Source organism: Apium graveolens, chromosome 1 (assembly GCF_009905375.1).
Source record: "Apium graveolens cultivar Ventura chromosome 1, ASM990537v1, whole genome shotgun sequence".
NCBI classification, from domain to species: Eukaryota; Viridiplantae; Streptophyta; class Magnoliopsida; order Apiales; family Apiaceae; genus Apium; species Apium graveolens.
Genome location: NC_133647.1, coordinates 93437306 through 93449989, shown reverse-complemented (window position 1 = coordinate 93449989; position 12684 = coordinate 93437306).

Here is a 12684-nt window from a genome sequence, read left to right as displayed (position 1 = left end):
TGTTGTTCTAGGAAAAATGATCTAAGTTAGATATTGACAAGTCACAGATCAATGAATATAGAGAAGTTTGTCGAGAAGTCTAAAATGACTTATAAGGAAGTCCCATAAAATATCGACAAGTCAATCTACATGTAGAGAACTCGAGATATCGACAAGTCAAAAAGTCCATGTAGAGAACTGGAGATATTAACAAGTTAAGAAGTCCTTGTAGAGAACTCAATCAGGATAGAAAAGTTTCAGAATTCTTGAACTCAGTTCCATTGTCATTCCTGATCCTTCTTACTTTAAAATCAGGATGATTGTTAACTTGCCTTATGTGATTGATGATGATTTCACTAGCTTCATCTTTGGATTTTAGAAAATATGTCCAAGAGAACTTTGAGAAATCATCCACAATTACTAGGCAGTATCTTTTCTTTGAGATGGACAACATATTGACTGGTCCAAACAAATCCATGTCCAATAGTTGCAAAGGTTCTTTAATTGTTGAATCAAGCTTCTTTTTGAATGATGCCTTAATTTGCTTTCCTTTTTGACAAGCATCACACAGTCCATCCTTTGAGAATTCCACTTGAGGAATACATCTTACCAAATCCTTCCTGACTAGCTCATTCATAGTCTTAAAGTTAAGGTGGGATAACTTCTTGTGCCATAGCCAACTTTCATCTTGACTTGCCTTGCTAAATAAACAAGTGACAGATTCTGCATTTGATGAGTTGAAATCAGCTAAGTACACATTTCCTTTTCTCACTCTAGTGAGAACCACTTTGTTGCTTCTCTTGTTTGTCACAACACAGGCTCCAGAATTGAAAGTGACTGAGTTGCCCTTGTCACAAAGCTGGCTGATACTCAACAAATTGTGCTTGAGTCCATCCACTAGGGCAACTTCCTTAATGATGACATTATCTTTTGAAATCAAGCCATATCTCACAGTATAACCCTTGCTGTCATCTCCAAAAGTAATACTTGGGCTAGCTCTTTCCTTGAACTCAGTGAGCAGGGTAGAATCTCCAGTCATGTGCCTTGAGCACCCACTATCCGCGTACCAAAGATTCTTTCTATTTCCCTGCACACAGCAAAATCAAATTAAGTTGATTTTGGTACCCAAGTTTCCTTGGGTCCTGTTTTGTTAGCCTTTTTCTTAGGTTTCTTAGGTTTGTCTTCATTTGACTTAGGTACTTGAAGTTCATCCTTAGTCAATTGAGTAGAACCCTTAAAACCATTCATCATTACAGAATTATCATGCACAAGTTGATTATCATGGAAAGGCATATTCAGTGTAAACATGTTATTCTAGTAAGGCATGCTGAATGATATTTGAGGAATACTAAATGTAGCATTGTAAGGATTCTGTGCAAATGGCATATTAGCAAATTGTGCATTCAAATTATGTACAGACATAAGATTCACAGGTATTGTAGGCATGTTGGGAAATGAAGGAGGTGCAGACATGGAAGCAGGCATGGAAAATTTACAATTAACAGACAAATGATTAACACTACCACATATAACACAGACTTTTATTGGTGCATATTTATCAGGTGTGTAGTTGTTATATTTGTTAATCCCTATTTTCCCATTTATATTATTTTTCTTTTTAGACTCTGTTCTCACTTCAATTTTCTCCAACCTGTCATTCAATTTCTTGATAGACAGATGATCTACATTAACTCTTTTGTTCTATTTCACTTGACTTGTTTCTCCTGGAACAAAGTTCTTAGAAACTGATCCATATTTTTCACTTAACTTGGCTAGCTTAGCTTTGCGAACTGGTTTACTTGCACTCAACGGATGTGGTTCATTGTCTTTCGACAGATAATCCTTTTAATTATTCGAAGGATAATTTTCATCATCAGTCGAATCCACATCCATTGAAAGTCCTTCAACCAAATTGGAATCAAGCTTCTCCTTGCCCTTTTTCCAGGTTGCATCATATAAAGATTCTATACCTTGAACTTTAGTAATTTGAGCATGGACATCTCTAGATGATTTCCATGCCTTAATTACTTCCTATTCTCGTTCAAGCTGCTTTCTAAAAATCTCCTCTTTCTTTAAGGATTCTGTTAGTTCATCTTTAGCAATTTTGCATTCTATTTTCAATTTTTCAAACTCAACAAATTGAATCTCTAGCGATTGTTTCTTTCACTTTAAAAAAAATTATTATCTTTAAGTTTGGTGTTTTCTTTAGTGAGAGATTTGAGTGTAACACGCAGATGATGTAATTCAGTAGACATGTCATTTATACCATCATTACACTCAACTTTAGATAAATGAGCTAGGTTGGTAGTGATTACCTGATTGCTTGATGAACTGGTCTCTGTTTCATCTGATTTGGCCATAAGTGCTAGATTGACATAGCTTGTATCTTCATCTTCTTCTAATCCATCTGCAGCCCGATCATTTTCTTATGTGATGAAAGCCCTTTCCTTTTGCTTGAGCAACTCAAAGTATTTTTTCTTATAATCAACAGGCTCAAACTTCTTTTTACCAGAATCAGGCTTTCTGCACTCACTAGTAAAATGACCTGCCAATCCACACTTGAAACATTTGAATTTGGACTTGTCAACCATGTTTCTATTTGGCTTGGATGCTCCAAAATTCTTCTTAAATTTGAGCTTGGAAAATCTCCTGGATAGAAAAGCAAGATGCTCATCTATGTCATCCATGTTATCTTGACTAAGCTGGTCTTCATATTCAGCTACTAGCCCTTTTCCCTTGACTTCACAAACTCTAGGGTTTGGTGCAGAATCAACAGCTTCAACCTTTGTCTCCTTCTCTTTTTCTTGCTCAACAACCAATGCAATGGATCCTCCCTTCTTTCTTCCTTTCTCTATCTTCTCATCTTGCTTTATTTCAAGCTCATAAGTCTTTAGAATCCCATACAGTTTATCCAAGGTGAATTCCTTGTAATTTTGAGAATTTCTCAATGAGACTGTCATAGGCTTCCATTCCTTTGGCAGAGATCTAAGGAATTTGAGGTTTGAATCTTTTGTTTGATAGATTCTTCCATGCAATTTTAGAGCATTCAGTAGTTTTTGGAATCTACTGAAAATGTCAGTGAGTGACTCACCTTCTTCACTATGGAAATGCTCATATTGCTGAATCAAGAGTTGCATTTTGTTCTCCCTTACTTGCTCAATTCCATCACAAATAACTTGAATTGTGTCCCAGACATCCTTAGTAGTTTTGCAGTTTATGATGTTGTCAAACATGTCACCATCAACACCATTAAACAAAATATTCATGGTCTTTTTATCCTTATGAACTTGTTCAATATCAGGATCAGACCATTCTGCTCTAGGCTTTGGGACAAATGGTTCATTTCCTGTAGCAGCTCTCATAGGGACATGTGGACCTTTCTCAATACAGTCCACATATGCTTCATCTTGAGATAGGAGATGCAGGTGTATCTTCACCTTCCAATGGTGGTAGTTGTCTTTGTCCAGAAATGGAATCTTTACTCCAACATCTTTTCTGCTCATCTTGTTAGTTGTTTCGATTTTTAAACTCTTAGTTCTTCAAGAGCTTGCTCTGATATTAATTGTTATTCCCAAACAATCTAAACAAAAATTACGAAGAGGGGGGGGGGGTTGAATGTAATTCTGGATTCATTTTGATTTTAAGAATGATTCTTCTACCAATAACTAATCGTGTTTGATTTGCAATGGTGCGGAATAAGAATATAACAGAAATCAAATCACAAAGCAATTAAATACAAGTATTTAAAAACTTTCTGGTGGATTGAACTTTTCCATTAGAGATATATATTAAGTAGAGAACCCTGTGATACAAAATAGTACACAGCTTCTTACAAGTTGAACAACAAGAACTACAGAGAAATTCTTTACAGATTTTGCTTTTTATATTTCTCTAGTATTTCTTGCTTACTTAGTTACTTTTCAACTTGCTACACCTTGGTTTATATATCACCAAGTTACATGATAAGAAGACAAGATAATAAGACAAACTACATCTAGTCTAACTTCATGCTTCTAGACTTCTCTTTCCAGCATCTTTGAATATCATCTATTTAGCATGGAAATGGAAATGCTTCTTTGTTCTCTAAATCCTTCAAACAGGCTGCCACATTCCATTTGCATACAATCAACGCATGTGACTGTCAAGTCTTTATCAATTGCTCTTTTGAATTTAAAAATCCATTTGAACTTTATCTGAGAATCTGTTGGAACTATATTTGAGCATCCGTTGGAACTCAGGTTCATCATCCGTCGAGACTTGTGTTGATCATCCATTGAAGCTTTGTAAATAATCCGTTGAGACTGTCTTCTTGATAGTTAACTCTACTTCATTTACACAAGATTACAAGACATCTAATATTTACAATTAACCATCCTATCTTGCATATCAATCTAGTAGTTAACATAACTTGGACAATCTACAACATTTGGTTCACTAAGCTATCCAAGTATGCATAAATGTGCTACTAGTCTTATTGTTACATAAGCTACTCTTTCAACAGATGTTGATAATGATCATCTGTTGAAAGCTACAAATTCACTTAACTACAATCTACTAAGTGTTTTATTCAAGTTATCATCAAGTACACAACATATTCCTAACAAGGTTCTGTAAACCGTGCATGTTGATCTATGAAACATGTCACGGGTCATTTATTTTGATCTATAAGATGAAGAAGTTAACCTTAAATTCTTGCTCACTCTTCCTGACCATTTGGAACAAAAGATCTCTGAAATAAGAGAAGGAAGATATCTAGAAAGAATAATTTTGGAAGTTTTGTATGCCATTCTCAAAACTTATGAGCTGGAAATGATGCAAAAAAAGTCATTAAAAGTGATTCAAGGGCATGTGGTGGATGCATCAAGTGTCTTGATAGTCAATGACAAGAAAATGACTGAAGATGAAATTGAACCCCAGACTCAAGTTCTTCAAGCCTTTGAGCAGAAGAACACGGAACTTAAAACACAAGTCATTTGGAAGATGATGAATACTATACTTGTGATGAGTTGGATGAAATGCACCAGTCTATGGCTTATCTAGCAAGAAAATTTTCAAACATCAGAGTTAAGAACCCTAAATATTTCAACGCTAAAGGTCAAACATCCTACAACAACAACTGGAAAGGAAAGACTCAAACAAATGCAACTGGCAAAGGAGGTTACAAGTCAAGATCCATGGATATATCAAATATTAGATGCTATAATTGTGATGAACTTGATCACTTTGTCACAGAATGCAGGAAGCCAAAAAAGGTGAATAAGGATAAGGCTTATTTGGAGCTTGAAGCCAAGTATGAAGCACTTTTAAGAAAACAACAGGGAAAATCTTATATTGCTGAAGGTAAGAGTTGGGATGACACGATGATGAAGATGATGTTGAAGAATATGGATACTATGCTCCCATGATATTGGGGCAAGGAGAGTCATCAACATCTAAATCTGAGATACCTACTCTAACCACCATTGATTTGAATGCTACAAAATATAAGGAAACGGTTGAAAGGATGAGTGTAGAAATGTTTTACATTCACACATGCATGGTAGCAGCTACAGAGGAAGTAAGTAAGCTGTCAAAAGTGAATGAAAAACTTGAGGTTGAGAAATAAGAACTAGAACTGAAGCTTTTTAGTCTAGAAGCAGTTATACAAGAAAATGAATACCTCAAGAACAAGCTGAAGTGTGCAGAGGAAGTAGAAGATGTGCTAAGAGACAAATTTGACAAAATTGATCTTGAGCTCAAATCATTCAAAATTGCATCTCAACTGGTTTTTCAATACCATGAGAAGAACAAACCTTGTGCTAACATAGCTATTGGACTGGACTATGAGGTTGTTGCATCACACAAGAAAAATGATGTTGACAAGGGAACAGAAAGTGTGAAAAAAGATGTTCATGTGGTGCTAAAACAGGTGGATGCACCCTTGTTCAAAGCTTGTAAGGTGAACTTCATTGAAGTGGAGATTATCATCAAGCAAGAAATTGTAGATGAAGATGAAGAAAAGAATGTAGAATCCAGTCTTAACACTGAAAGTGAGAGGGAGCCTGAAGTTAGTCCAATTCCCAAGACACCAGTAAATGAGATTAAGAATGAAAACTCTAAGAAGAAAAAGAAGAATAGAAATGGGAAGATAGGTGTTTACAAAAGCAATAATTATGCCTATGTTGCAGATTCTCCCAGAAAGCAGTGTCAAAAATGTGGTTCAACAAATCATCTAACTCACCTTTGTAAAAAGATCGTTAATGAGTCAAAGTTGGAGCTTGCAAATATAATGAGGCACAAACAAATGACCCTTGCCTCTTCTATGACAAGTTTGATTGCATCCCTTGCAACATGAAAGTTATGACCAATTGTCATAAGTTGAGAAATGATCTAAAAGAAGTAAACTTTAGATCTGTGATCAAAGAAGAAAATTCTAATCAAAATAAGAATGTTATTTTTTTTAATGTTCAAGTTCTACTTTGGCTAACTTTGTCAAGAAGAAGAAAGTGCCCAAGACTGCTTGGTAGCTAAAAACACTTAAATCTCATTGTGTGATGGGCAAGAAGAATAAAGTCATGTAGATAATTGGCAGTGGATGCTTTAAACACATGGCAGGTGATAAAGCCATGCTATCACAGTTTGAGAAAATGGTTATCTCTTGGTGACCTTTGGAGACAACAACAAGGGATTCACAATGGGATATGTCAGTTTGATTCATGGAAATGTTTTCATTGAAGATGTAACACTGGTTGCAGGCCTTGAAGTGAATCTTCTAAGCGTTAGTCAATTTACAGACAAAGGTTTCAAGGTTATTTTTAACAATGAAGATTGCTCAATCACAAGCAAAAAGACTGGTGAAGTTGCTCTGAAAGGAATAAGGAAGGGAAGCTTGTTTGTTACAGACATGAACTCATTAAACAAGGATAAAATATGTTGCTTCTACACCAAGGCATCTAGTGAACAAAGAAAAATCTGGCATAAGAAGCCCTCTCACTTAAACTACAAAGCAATTAATACTCTGGTGAAAAGAGAATTGGTGAGAGATATGCCAGCTTTGGAATTTGCTCAAAATGAAGTCTGTTAAGCTTTCCAAAAAGTCAAAATGAAGAGATCTAGTCACAAAAGCAAAACTGTGAATTCCATTAGTACTCCAATATAGCTTATCCATATGGATTTATTTTGGCCCTATAAATGTCATGTCCATATCTAGAAAGAAGTATGCATCGGTGTTGGTGGATGACTACGCAAGGTACACTTGAGTGGAATTTGTGCGTTCAAAGGACGAAACTTCGCACATTATCATTGAACACATAAAGAAAATTGAGAAGCAGGTTAGAGACCATAATTCTGTCAAAAGATTGAGGAGTGATAATGGTACATAATTCAGAAATGCAATGTTAAGTGAATTCTGTAAAGATATAGGCATCATTCAAGAGTTCTCTACTGCTAGAACACCTCAATAAAATGGTGTGGTTGAAAGGAAAAATAGAACTCTAGTTGAAGCTGTAAGGACAATTTTGCAGGATGCCAAGTTGCCAATTAGTTTTTGGGAAGAAGCTGTTAATATAACATGTTACACTTAGAATAGATACTTTCTGATCAAAAACATTGGCAAGTCAACCTAATCAATTATGTAAAAAATAATTCCTACAGTTAAGCATCTTCATGTGTTTAGAAGAAAGTGCTTGTGCTAAAGGATAGCTCTGAGTATGTTGGGAAATTTGATTCCAAAGTATTTGAAATCTCAATCTCGACAGTGATTCTGAAGATGAAGCAGAAAATAATGCAAACAATAGAAAGAAGGAAGAGAAAAGTGAACTAGTAAATTCTGACAATGAGAATTCATCTCAAGAAAGAAGCTCGCCTGAATTTGATGGCACAAACTTAGGGGGAGAAAGTGATGATAATTCTGTAAGTCGTGCCAACAATGAAAAAAATGAGGAAAATTCTAGTCATCAAAATCATCACACTAGAATATGGGATGGAAGTCACACAAGAGACACTATAATTGGTGATCCTAATGCCGGAGTGAGGACTAGAAGTGCCACTGAAATGAATGCTTGTATGCATGCTTTCTGTCTCAAATTGAGCCTAAGAAAAATGAAGAAGCTCTACTTGACCCTAATTGTATAACTGCTATGCAAGAAGAGCTAAATCAATTTGAAAAAAAATTAAGTTTGGGAATTGGTCATGCACCAAGAAATAGAAGCATCATTGGAACAAAATGGGTGTACAAGAAAAAAATGGATGAAAATGGTATTGTGACAAGAAACAAAGAAAGATTGGTTGCCAAAGGCTATTCATAAGAAGAAGGAATTGATTATGATGAAACTTTTGCTCCTTTTACAAGAATTGACGCAATAAGAATTTTCCTTGCATTTGCTGCACATTCCAATTTCAAGGTGTATCAAATGGATGTGAAAAGTGCATTCCTTAATGGTGAACTAGAAGAAGAAATCTATGTGCAACGACCTCCTGGCTTTGAAGATCCAGAATTTCCAGACTTTGTTTACAAACTTTTGAAAGCTCTCTATGGATTGAAGCAAGCACCAAGAGAATAGTATGACACTCTATTAGAATTTGTGCTCAAACATGGATTCACTAGAGGCACAATTGACAAAACTCTATTCTGCAAGCAATATGGCGATGACATCATTCTAGTTCAAATTTATATGGATGGTATCATCTTTGGTTTTACAAATGAAAATTTATGTCAAAGATTCTCAAGACTCATGCAAAGTGAATATGAGATGAGCATGGTGGGAGAATTGAATTACTTTCTTGGCCTTCAAGTCAGCCAAAGAAGTGATGGAATTTTCATCAGTCAAACTAAGTATGTCAAATATCTTCTAAAGAAATTTGGAATGATGGATTGCTCACCTGCATCTACCGCTATGTCTACCGCTACCAAATTGGATGAAGATAAGAATGGAAAAAGTATGGGCATCTCAAGCTGTAGGGGAATGATTGGATCTTTACTTTATTTAACTACGAGTAGACTAGACATCATGTTTGCCACATGTCTGTGTGCTATATTTCAAGCAAATCCTAAAGAATCACACTTAATGGTTGTCAAAAGGATTTTCAGATATTTGAAGGGAACACCAAACTTGGGATTATGGTATCCCAAGGGAACTAATTTTAAAGCTATTGGATACATAGATGCATATTTTGCTGGATGTAGGGTAGATAGAAAAAGTACAAGTGGAAGCTGTCAATTCCTTGGTCAAAGACTTGTATCATGGTTTAGTAAGAAACATCAATCTTTGTCAACTTCCACAGCTGAGGCTGAATATATAGCCACTAGAAGCTGTTGTGCTCAAGTGCTTTGGATTTAAAATCAACTAATGGATTATGGACTAGTTTTACAAAAGATTCCAATCACGTATGACAATACTAGTGTAATATTTATTATTTCTAAGCCAATTAATCACTTTAGAACTAAGCACATTGATGTAAGGTACCATTTTATTAGAGAACATGTTGTTAATGGTAATATTGATCTTGTTTTTGTTTCCACAGAAAAATAATTAGCTGACATTTTCACTAAAACTTTAGATGAAGCAACTTTCACTAGACTTTTAAGTGAAATTAGTAGGTTAAATTCTTCATCCTAAAGGAAAGACTCAACTAACATGTTGCAGCAGATTAATTCTTGATAAATCAAAAGTAATTTGATTTAATTAGGAATTAACTAGAATATGATCTATATATATTTCAGAATTCTCTATATATTCATTCTTCAAAAAATAAAATCTAACTCAGAATTTTTCTAATTCTAAAAAAAACTGTCCAAATCTTAGTTCGCATTATTAATATATAAAATTAATATAAGACATATATAAGAAAGATCAAAAGTATGTAGATAACTGAGTTCTCGATAAGTCTAGATGACTTATCAATAAGTCATTTTCTGACTTCTCAATAGAGTTCTCAATAAGTCTTCTTCATGACTTCACAATGGGCTTCTCGGCTAAGTCCTTTTATGACTTCTTGACAAGTATTTTAGAGATCTCGATATACTTATCGATATGGAATTCTCTACAATTTAAATTTTAGACTTCTCAATAACTCTAAATTGAAACAATTTAATTCAATAAATTATTTCAGTAAAGTACTTCTGATATAAAATCAATTCTAATTCTATGTTGATTTCCTCAATATGAATTAGAATAATTCAGTTCAAAAGGACAAACTGGGTATTTGTGTAATATCTCGATAAGTCACTATCTAGTTCTCGATAAGAGTCAGGACAATGACATCCCGACATGAGTTCTCTATAAATCATGTGACTTCTCTATAAGTGATTTTCAACCGTTTATTTTTCTCTTGTCGACAAGTCATATCTCTACCCTATAAATAACCAGACATCTCGACACAATCCCTCTTTGCGCTTTTGAGATCTCAATTGACCTAGTTTTTGCTATTTTTTACCACTCTTAAATGTTTCAAGCTTTCTTTCTCTCAAAATACTTACCCACTAAAACCCAATATCTCAATAGCTGCTAACAACATAAGAGTTGTTATCCCCAAGGATGGAACCAACTACTTAACTTTTATTGACCAACTAAAGCACCAGACAACTTTAAGTGCTTTGTGAAGTTTATTACTGTTCATATATTTCAGGAGCCCTATCTGCAAACCCACTACTGTACTTGGATGTCCCAAATGATTTCTGGAACACTACAATCATTAACACCGATATCATGATAATCAAGCAGTCTCTATGGTGGTTAAAAACACAATAAGGAGTGTGGTTGTCGAGATTAACGCCAATGACATCCATAAGGCCATGGACTTTCTTACAGACTATTTGGTTGAAGCTCCTACAACTTAAAAGTTGGCTAAATTCATGGATTTCATAAACTACAGTGGAAATATTGACATGGCTACGCTAAATAAGAAGAACCTGAGGAGGGAATGGTCATTTGTTTTTGACTCCATCATTAGGGAATTCACATACAGAAAAGTTGGCTATGACAATATTTTAAGTGTAGTGCAAAAGCTGGTGTACTCTATGACCTACAACAAGCACCTGAATGTTGGAAGCTTAATACTGGAGGAGTTAAGCACAAGACTCACTATGCCTTTGGTAAGTAGGGGTAAGGAGATTTTCTTTCCTAGGTTCATTATGTCAACTTTAAATCATAAAGTAACTGACATACACTTGCTAGAAGGTATAGATACAAATCAAATAGGCATTTTTAATCAAGTGTCCAAAATTCTATTCGGATCACTTAATACAAAGTACCGGGTTAAGGTTAGGCTAAGTATCACTGACTTTATGTTGGAGAAATTTAGAACCTATATGTATCTCATGCCTGACATGAGAAGTAGTGCAATTCCTAGTTCAGCTTTGGCACCTGGCCCTGTAGTAGCACAAATGTAGGAACACCTACAGGAGCCTACCACAGCTATAGCCACTTCATCACAACCATTAGCTAGTAGTCAACCAATGGCTTCATCTTCTCAAAAAGATAGAGTTAGTAATAAGAAGAGGAAGCCAACAACCTTAGTGGTAGTTAGTGAGACTGGTGAGGAACCTAGTGAAACAGTGTCACCTTTGGTCAAAAAGCCAAAGAAGCAAATAAAAATTGAGCTGACCACTCAAATGACTACCTCTGCATCTTCTCAAAAAGATGTAGTTGTACAAATGGGGACTCAACAGAATCTAGTGGCATCTTCTTAACAAGGTGTCATCATTAAATCAAACATTTTCCTAAAAGCACCCTGTATAAATGTCTGCACACCCTCTTGAGCACTCTCAAGAGGGTCAAAGAAGCAATTTTGATGGCATACACATAAATGAGAGAACATCACTTGAAACTCCCTCTTTCATTCAGGGGGGGTTTCCAACACTCACACCTGAACTCACTACTCTAATTTCTCAAATTTCTTTTTTATTTAATGAAAGACTTGAATCATCTTCTCAAGTTATTCTAAAATCAAGTGACACAGTTCCTGAAACTGTGATCACCACTCAGAACCTATCTCAAGATGGGGAGAGGCTACATAATGAGGTAGACTTTGATGACACCATCACAAACACAGGGGTTTCATCAGTTTTTACTGAAGACCATGTGCCTACAGTTTCCAATACACCTTCATGTGCACAACAGTCTTCACATACTGATATTTTTTAAGGTTTTACTCTTGAGGGGGAGCTAATCAAATCCTCTCCAATATAATTGGAGGTTTCTCATGCAGAAACAACTCCCCTCAAAACCCCATTTAAAATTGCCTTGAAAATTTAAACTAGGAGTTCAATTGCCAATGATCCAACTATTGGGGAGACAAGTACAATAGTACAATCAAGTGTCAGTTCCTAGCAAGTGGAACAAGTGTTTAGGCCATGGTACATGACATTAACCTGGTTAACTCCCTTCCAATTTAAATGGAGGTTCACTCAATAAGTGAACAACAAACGGTCAAAATCACAGTTTCTACTATAAGTCCATTTATGACATCAGTCACATGTACCACCCTACCAACCATTCCATCCACCTCAACCCAATTAGACACAAACCAACCTTCAACATCTACTCAACCCTCTCACATCATCTCACAGTGGCTACAAGATGCTCAAGCCCAACCACAGATAGTGGATGCTATGCTTATTGATCATATTGAAGGGTTTGTAAATATAGCACAATAACTACTCACACCAGATATGTCTAATCAAAACTATAAAGCTATTTTGCTAAATTACAGGGAGGAAGTTGAGGA